Raw genomic sequence first — 10,276 nt, forward strand, 5'->3', positions numbered from 1 at the left:
AATAAAATCTTTAAAAAAAATAAAATAAAATAAAATAAAATAAAATCAAGGGGCGCCTGGGTGGCTCAGTTGTTAAGCATCTGCCTTTGGCTCAGGTCATGATCCCAGGGTCCTGGGATCGAGTCCTGGGATCAAGCCCGCCTCAGGTTCCCTGTTCCTCCCTGCTTCTCCCTCTCCTACTCCCCCTGCTTGTGTTCCCTCTCTCACAGTCTCTCTCTGTCAAATAAATAAATGAAATCTTAAAAAATAAATAAATAAAACCAAAATCAGTTGTTTAAAAATTCACCAAGGTACACAGTTAAGGTCCATACACTTTGTATGGAGGTTCTACTTCGAAGAGAGAAGAGAGACCAAGAGACTAAAAACACTTAACAGCCAAATTTATGAGTGAGTCTTGATTGGTTCCTGGATCAAAACAAAAGCCAGTTATAAAAGATCATTCGGAGTCAGCTGGAGAAGTTTTAATATGGACCGGATGTTAAATGTTGTTAGGGAATCATTTTCCAGTTTCCTAGGTGTGATCATCACATCATGTAGCAGGATAGGAGGATGTCCTTATTAGGAAATGCCGCTGGACCACTTAGGGATGAAGCATCACAACGTCTGTAACCTACCTTCAGACGGTTCAACAAACAGGCCTGTGTGGAGAGGGGGATAGAATGCATTCACCCAGACACAGAGATAAATTAAAGGTAAAACAAATATGGGAGAACTGTTAACCACGGTTGAACCGAGGTAGTGGGTACAAGGGATTTGTTCCATTCTTTTCTCAACTTTTCTGTGTAGTTTTGAATTTCCATAATAAAAAGAATTGTGTTTGGGGGCAGATCTAGAAACCTGAAGCGACCCGCTGACAATGACAAAGTACCTAAGAAGACCCTAGAACAAAATCAAGGCACCTTGACTCCTAATTCCGTACTGTCCAATGCACTGGTGCTTGCTGGTGCCACAAACCAATTGTTTGGATAAGTACATTTTTTAAATTAATTACTTTCTGCAACGTATCCCCAACCGTCTAAGCAGATAACACAGAGACCTTTTAGATTTATCTTATAAATAAATCCAACTTGCATTCTGTCTGCAAACACACTTCCCTCTGCAAATGTCTCTCTCCCTCCCTCTCCTTTCTCCCTCCCTTTCTCTTTCCTTCTGTCTCTGCCAGTCTCTCTCTCTCTCTCTCTCTGTGCACCTGTCTCAGGTCACACAGCCACTTTCAAAACCTTTCCACAACCACTTTACCCACGTCCAAATTCCCTTCTTCTAATGCAAAGGCTGAGTTGAAAGCTGAGTGACCCCCGCAGCACACAAAGCCCCCGCGATCCCCGTCTCCCCCCAGGGCAGGAGGGGGACACCATAAAATGCAGCATTCTGTTTGAGGTTCACTGGCCCAGCTGCAGGGCTCAGCGGAGCTTCTCAGGTGGCTGGGCCGCTTTGAAGGTTTACTTTCAATTAAAAAAATAAAATAAAATAAGAAAAGAAGCCAAATCAGCAGCTGTCAGGGAGGCAGGGAAGATTTATTCAGGGTGGTCAAAGGGGAGTGTGGCCAGCAGTAAAGGCCTGAAGGTAGATGGGAAGGAAATTCAAGCTGGAGAAAGAAATTCCTCCTGGCAAGGTCAGGCCAGCACGGGGCGGGTCCCTCTGGGTAAAACGGCCAGGAATCCTACAGTGGGGGGGGGGGGGGGTTTCTGTCACCAGGGGGAAGAGGGTCCCGTTTGCAGATGCTCCGAGGGTGGGCTTGGTGAGGAGGAGAGCTCCCCAGGGGAGATAAACGGATGGGGCCTCGCACGCATAGCTTATTAATCAGTTGAAACCAGGCCTGTGGGATCCAAACAGGACTGATTTTAAAATTGCTTCCTGATTCAAAAGCTGGTGTTGCCCACCTCGAAATGTGAGGAGGGGTGAGGAGGCCAGGTCCCCGGGCAGTTTTGCAGGCACAGAGCCTCCATTGAAGTCCGCCTGTGTGTGGACGCCACGCAGCTGTGCCGAGAATGGCCGTGACCGGGGCCTGTGGTTTTTATCACCTTTCATTTCCTGTCTCTGTTCTTCTATGGCTTTAGACCTCTGACACGCTATTGTGAAAACTAATGTGTGCTTCTCAGATGGAAGGAGCCAAGTCCCAAGTTAACCCTGATCAATGTCCAAGAAACTTCTGGAAGTCAACAGTGAAGCTGCAGACAGGAGTTTGAAGACAATTCTCCTCAGCCCCTCTCCCCATGTTTATCCTCCTTCCCCTTCCCACCCAACTTGGATGCAGTGACAATAGAGAAGCTGGAGCGGGTTCTGTGCCCTACCCCTTTCCCCGAGAGGTGGTGATTCTCCAATTACACCTGCCCGCATTGCACCATGGGTAGCAAAGGTCACCATTGAAGCTGCTTGTGGTGCGATTGGATGTTGCCCAAATATCCCAGACCTCATTAGCCTGTGACTACTTTAAACATACCATATATGTGATTATATCATAATTTTATCATAATATACAGAAAAAAAGAAGCACTTAATTTTTAGAGAAATTATGACAGATGAAACATGCACCTGTCTGATTCCCAGACATGGGCCTTTCTGTCCTGTCCTGTCCTTTTTTTTTTTTTTTAGCCTAATATAATCTTTTAATTTTTTAATTTTCTTATTAACATATAATGTATTATTAGCCCCAGGGGTACAGGTCTGTGAATCGCCAGGTTTACACACTTCACAGCACTCTCCATAGCACATACCTTCCCCAATGTCCATAACCCCTGTCCTGTCCTATTTGACAGGCTGTCAGCTGCAGTCAGCATGAGGCAACCACCATTTTTTCCCCCATTTCTGGCTCTCCCGTCTCCTTTCCCACCACATGCGAAGCCTCCTGCCTGAGGAAGGCTCAGTACTGCCAGTGCCCATCAGGAGATCCAGTGGTCATACTGAACTCCAAATGATGTGGAGGCCGGGTTCTCACAACAGTGCTGGGTTCCTGGCAGTGTAGAGGAGAACAGCCTGCTTCCTTGCTCTGCGTCACATTTTGACATCTGGTCTCCAAGGCAGTTCTGTTAGACCAAGAGAATCACAAATTCTCTCTTGGTATTTTTTATCAACTTCTGGATCACCCCTTGCCTGGAAGGAAGTCCTCAAGTAAAATAATTCTATCAACTTCCAGTCCTCATTCCTCACCCCAGAGGAGTTCAACTATAAACCAGGAAGTCGAATAAACATTATTATCCACTCCTTTCTTTGTTGCCGTTTTTCTTCCCCCAAAATAAATTTCTTTCTCTTTCCCAAACTGCAAAACAAAACTTCACAGGGTTTTAATAAATGACATGGATCTTGACTGATAGAGATGGAATGAAAGTATAATCTGCATCAGTAACATCTGAAACTTTCCTTAGTCAAAATTGCATGTAAATCTAAAAAAAAACAGTCATTACTGAGGGATTCCCCCAACTAAATGGTATGGAAAACTGGGGCCAAGATAAATATTTTAAATGTGGCTTAGACTCATGGAACACAGTGTAACATTAAATTAGAAATTATTTTGTAATTAAAACAATTTCTCTTTTTACCTCCTCTTAATACAAGGTTTAGGGGATTGGTCATTAACCAGACCTGCACTGCAATACCAAATTTTGCCAGTAGGTGGTGCTTTCTCAAAAGGAGAAAACAAAGCTAAAAACTTGTTTTTATGAAGATCTTTGAAGTTAGAGGATCATAAGTTCACACCTGCCTCTGGCTGTTAAAGTTTTGGATATTTTGGCATACCAATCTTCCAGTGATAAATAGATACTTTGGGGGATCACCGAGAAATATAAAGAATAGATGAAAAAAGAAATGCTAATTAAATAATGGTTTCAGAAACACGGGCATAGGCTAGTGTATCTGTAAGGTAGAAGAGAATTACTGTTTATCAGTGAATTTTGGAGAAGAAAACATTTTCTAATTTTACTGATAAATAATTAACATATATCACTGTACAGACTTAAGGTGTCGAGCATGATGTTTTGATTTATACATATGGTGAAAAATTGCCATGGTAAACTCAGCTAACATCCATCTTTTCATACAGATAAAAGAGAAAGAAAAGAATGAAAGGGAGAAAATGTTCTTTATTAAGAACTCTTAGGATTTACTCTCTTACTCACTTTCCTCTGTATCATACAGCCATGCGGGCTATAGTCATCATATTGTACAATATATTGTAGTACTTACTTATCTTACAACAGAAGCTTGTACATTTTGACCACCTTCCTCCGATCCCCCCCGCCACTCTCCACCTCTGGTAACCACCAATCTGGTCTCTGTGAGTTTGTTGGCTTTTTTGTTTGTTTGTTTGTTTTGGGTATTTTTTTGTTTAGATTCCACATAGAAATGAGATAATATAGTATTTGTCTTTCTCTGTCTGACTTATTTCACTTAGCATAATGCCTTCAGCTGAGGTCCATGTCATCACAAATGGTAGGATTTCCTTGGTTTTTTAATGGCTGAGTAATATTCCATTGTACGTATATACCACATCTTCATCCACCATCCATCAATGGACACTTGGGTTGTTTCCTTGTCTTAATTATTGTAAATACTGCTGCTATGAACATGGGAGTACAGATATCTTGTAGGACCTTTAGATATATTCCCAGAAGGGGAATTGCTGAATCATATTTAGTTCTATTTTTAAATTTTTGAGAATCCTTCATCTTGTTTTCCACTGTGACTACACCAACCCTCAGTTTCAACAACAGTGCACAAGGGTTCCCTCTCTCCCACATCCACGGGGCATTTGTTATCTCTTGTCTTTTTGATGATGGCTTTTCTAACAGGCGTGATGAGATCTCCCCCCTGTGGTTTTAGTTTGCATTTCCCTAAGGGCTGGTGATGTGAAACATCCTTTCAAGTACTTGCTCTTGGCCTTTCCCGCATCGTCTTTGGAAACAATGTCTATCCAGATCCATTGCCCATTTTCTAAATGGGTTATATGGGGGTTATGCTGTTGAGTTATGAGAGTTCTTTATGCGTTTTGGGTATTGACCCCTTATGAGATGCATGGTTTGCGAGTTATTTTTCCCATTCTATGGGTTGTCTTCTCACTTTGTTGATGGTTTCTTTTTGCAGAAGCCCTTTTTGGGAAGAAAGATTTTTTTGTAGGAGTTGGAGGTCCTGTCATGCAGTGATTTTTTTTTAAAAGACAGTAATTTGTAATATTTTTACAAAAAAGATTAGCAAATGATAGTAATAAAATAGGCACAGAAAAACTTTTATTCTTTCCTCTTAAGAGATTTTTAAAAGATGCCTTGAAAAAAGATTCCTGGGGTGCATGGGTGGCTCAGTGGGTTAAGACCTCTGCCTTTGGCTCAGGTCATGATCCCAGAGTCCTGGGATGGAGCCCCACATCGGGCTCTCTGCTCAGGGGGGAGTCTGCTCCCCGCCGCCCGCCCCCCTGCCTCTCTGCCTACTTGTGATCTCTGTCTGTCAAATAAATAAATAAAATCTTAAAAAAAAAAAAAAGATTCTTGCTGGAATGTGTGTATCTGTGTATGTGTGTGTTGACATGTGTGTCTATATATCTTTGTGGCTGTGGAGGGGAGTAGATGTGTGTGGGTGTATAGACGTGAGTGTGGGTTGCTGTGGGTGTGTGGATGTGTGTATGTGGGTGGATGCGGGAGAATGTGTGAGATGAGGGGAATGTGTGGGGGTGAGGGGAGGTGTATGTATGTGCACACTGGTGCCCTTATGTGAGTGCCTTGGGGCAGTCATACCTTCTCACAGGAAGAAAAGGGTCATTGTTTTGTTTTTACAGAGTTTATATAGCCTTCCCTGATTTTATGAGTTAATTCAATTTAAAATATTGACAAGTGAGATGGTTGTTATCAGATTTCTTTAAATTGTAACACAATTAAATTGTATTACCTGTGTATTTATTCAGTGGCTGCCCAAACGGAACTACTGGGGAGCAAAACTATGTGGAATTACTGCCATCTTGTGGAGAAAACAGGCACTGCTGTTGTGAAGGTCAGGAAAGACCATGAGATACGGTTTGTTCATTTGGATTTGTTTTGTTTTTATTTGCTCTGATGGGGGGGGGGTTGTTGAGTTTGTTTACATTCACTTCCTTGTCAGAGCTACGTGGTCTTGCCATGGAGGGACTGAGTTGCTTGGAGAGATGCAGCCGAGCAGGCGAGGTCGGCTGAGGAAACAGCTGTAGGGGCCCTACTCCCTCCCGCATCCCTACAAACATCCCTGTAAAAGAAACAATCCATCACTGCCCTGTCACAGCCGCACACATCTGCATCAGGTCCGTGTTGATTCCAAGCCAGCTGACAGGTAACCCTTACAGGCAAGGATGGACTCCACGTAACCTGCCCCCCACCCCCGGTACCCATAACATGGTATGAACCCCATGGAGCTAATACCTCACAGCAGCAGACATTCTCCTCAGTCCAGACAACAGTGTAGAAGAGTATGACCTCCAGAAGTCCAAGCCATCCTCTACTGGGTCTCATGAATGCCAGAGAGGGAGGAATACTGAGGAGGAGACCCTGGCGTCCAACCCCATCCCAGGAGGACAGCAGCCCCTTGGAAGCTATTCGTAACTCAGTAGTAGTAATGAATTTTAGCCCAGCCTGAGCCACGTGAAGCCACAGGAACGAAACCCCCAAATAACGAAACCCCCAGTGAGCCCTGGACTCTGGATTGTGACCTTTACGAGGGCTTCTGGATTTTTTCCTCCAGTTAAACAGATCAGGATGGCCACAGCCAGTTGGATACTTCCTTCCCCCCGGTCAGTCAGGCTCTGTAAGCCCTCGGCAGGGAAACTAACCTGCTCTGTCTGGTTAACTTCTTCAGGCTCTGGTTAACGAACAGTCACCTCAACTTTTCCTGCAGGATGTTTCCTTTTATGGTTCACTCCTTGGGATCTGTGGCTAGAGTAGAAAAAGGCATCATGGAAATCCGAATGAGGGATCAGTTCAGCTTCTGCCACTGATCGTCAAAGAGTGACTCAGCGCTAACCAGACTGGCTGGTTCCGTTGACAGTCTTCTCCCTCCTTCCTCTTCTTTCCTAGTAGAAGTTTATGCCTAGAAAGATATGCCTACAGGCATGAACAAGGAGAAAAAGCATCCTAAAAAGTCACAGACTATTTAGCACAAACCCCATAACCAGTCTTTAGGTCACAGTATCTGACTTAAGATAGAAACTTGAAGAAATTGAAGGAGGCAATTCAGAGAAAGAAGTTCGCAGCTAAGAACAGCTTGTGGGAACTTTCGATGATGCCCAATCTATTCCATCCCCACAGTGAAACTTTACCCTCAGGGGTGCATCTACCCTGCTATTGTTTTGTTGTGTTGTTTAAGATGTTGCAAAATCAGTTATTCTTGCTATAAGGTCATTTTGCAATAACTGGGTTTCCTGGGGAAGTAGGTGTGGCCTTTAAAAAAAAGTCTGTCCTGGGCGCCTGGGTGGCTCAGTGGGTTAAAGCCTCTGCCTTCGGCTCAGGTCATGATCCCAGGGTCCTGGGATGGAGCTCCGCATCAGGCTCTCTGCTCCGCAGGGAGTCTGCTTCCTCCTCTCTCTCTGCCTGCCTCTCTGCCTACTTGTGATCTCTGTCAAATAAATAAATGAAATCTTAAAAAAAAAAAAAAAGTCCTAAAAAAAAAAATCTGTCCTGTTACGTAATAATTTTTATGTCTCTGGTTTCAGTTCCCCAAAAAGAATGAGGCATGTAAATATCTACATCTCTCTTGAAATCAACACAGGAGGGAAGGCACTTACCATGTCCCTTAACTATTGCTGAATACAAACCACTCCCCAAATGCAGTGTCTTGCCATGGCTCAGGAGTCTCCAGATGAACTGAGTGGTTCTTCTGGTCTGGGCCACGGGAGCCTTCTTTCAGCCAGCCTTGGTTAGCCTGCATTTGCCCATGCATCTCCAATAGGCTGCTGAGTCAGCCGTTGCGGGGCTGGGGGACGAGCAGCTGCTCTAAGATGAGCTCATCTTAGAGCACGGCTTGATTCTGCTCCACGTGGTCTCTCATCCTTCATTAGTCTAGCCTGGGTGTGTGCACCTGGCAGCTGAGCAAAGTTCCAAGAGCTGGAAGAGATGTGCATGGGCCACTTGAGACCCAGGCTTGACACTGACATGGCGTCACTTCCACTGCCTATTAGCAGCAGGTTATGGGCCACAGCAAGTCCCTCTGGATGCAAAGAGCTACAACATCACGTGGCAAAGGGTGAGGCTCCAGGAAGGGATAGAAAATTGTGTCCATTTGGGCAGGCTTGCACAATGTGTAGGGAAGACAATCCAATCTTCACGACATCCCCAATTTTTGAATAGCCCTTGGGGTAGACTTTTATGATTACTACCCTCTTCTTTGGGTGACCATACCTCTCTTCATTTAAGAAAACTGTTTCTCCCTCCCAAGACAACATGGTTTGAATGGGCTGAGCCTACCTCCCTGCCATAGTGATTAGTCTGAAGGCAGAACTGACCCAAGAGGACAGCACTAGAATCTACTCTCTACTGCAAGGATTGGTCCCAAGTTATCAACACAAGATAACCACTGGGCACTCAATATTTTCCCAGATTTTTTTTTCTCATCGTTGCTAGGAGAGGCCCTTTCCCTATCTGATCAAAAACACGAGCATTCATTACCCCAGCTTGTGGAGAAGCCACGATATAAAAATGAAGTTGACATAGAGTCATTGGACTGTCTCCCACCATTGTGTTTCTGCTCTTTGGCAACAGGAACCAAGATGCTCACTTCGGTCCAGGTGGTTCAATTGTGTTTCTGTCACTTGTAACCTAAGGTAATCCTTACAGAAAGAGCCCTCCAGAACATAAGACTTCAAACAGAAAAGGCCATGTTCATACTTTCTGGGGTACTCACTAAACTAGTTTCATGAATCACTCTTCCTTTTTACATGTAGAACAGGAGTTGCAGTTCCCATGCCTGGGGAGAACCACAGGTAAATGGAGATGATGAAGGAAGGTAAGTAACCTGCCCCACTCCCATGAACTCCACACCAGCTGGCCCTACCCCTTTGGCCCTCCAAGCCTTAACTGTTGGCCATGAGACACCAGTCAGAGCTCCAAGCATTGGTCCTCAGGGATCCCAGATTCTCTTTGATTCTCTCTCATTTCTGTCTGTCTCTCATTTCTGTAGTTGCTCATTTAAGTTATTGGGCCCAGACTCTTGTCAACATCTGCTTCCTGCTCATTTGGCTTTCCAATACTTACCCACTTCTGTGTATTAAATTCCTTCTCTCTGAAATAATTAACATGGCTTCTGTTTTCTTGACTCAACCCAGACTGGTAACAAACATTAGAACCAAAAGATTACTTTGTATGCTAGGTTTCTTTTTCTGAAATTATAATGTGAAAAATAATTTCTTCAAATGCCAAGATCCTTGCTACAAGAAAGTAGTTATCAAGCAGCCACAGAAAGCTCTTCTGTAAAATAGTTTTGATTGTTCTGTTACTTAGATCAAAGCCCTCATGATTCATAAAAATACTAGACCTGGGGGCTCCTGGGTGGCTCAGTTCGTTAAGCGTCTGCTTTCATCTCAGGTCATGATCCCGGGGTCCTGGGATGGAGCCCCGCATCAGTCTCCTTGCTCAGCAGAAAGCCTGCTTCTCCCTTTCCCTCTGCTGCTCCCTCTGCTTGTGCTCACTTGCTCTCTCTCACTCTCTCTGCCAAATAAATAATATAAATCTTTAAAAGTAAAAGACTATCATAAGTGGCATTTATATCCCTACATCTGTCCTCATTCTACTTGAATCTATTTCTAAATGGGCCACCTGAAGTCAACACTTAGGAACTGAAATTTTAAGGAATGTTCTGACAATTATACCACCGGCTTTGGGTTTGGATTTAAAATGAGCTAGTAAGTATTTTAAATATTTTTAAATATGCATTTAAAAATGCTTAAAATAAAAAAATAAAAACAAAAATACTTAAATATTAAGTATTGAAGTATTTTAAATCAATTGGAAATGAATTATTTTTTATTTAAAATTTAATAAGTATTTCTAAGCTAACTCCATTTGTGAGAAGGAGACAATAATTCATCGTACTACAATAGGAGCTTTCATTTTAGGGCAAAATTCACCTGAGGAGATTGTGAGAAGTTTAGATATACAAACACTTGTTTCTAAAAAATGGAATTACATTCTTTTTCGCCCTAGAAACATCTACACCAAATAATAATTCTGTTTCTTGGGTATAGAAATTACTTTATTACAGTCTTTTCTTTTTATGATTAGTACATATTACTTTTCTTATAATGAAAAACGTATTTTAAAATTCCTCCAGGGCA

The sequence above is a fragment of the Lontra canadensis genome, unplaced genomic scaffold (genome assembly GCF_010015895.1).
Source record: "Lontra canadensis isolate GAN:19392208 unplaced genomic scaffold, GSC_riverotter_1.0 scaffold17, whole genome shotgun sequence".
NCBI lineage: Eukaryota > Metazoa > Chordata > Mammalia > Carnivora > Mustelidae > Lontra > Lontra canadensis.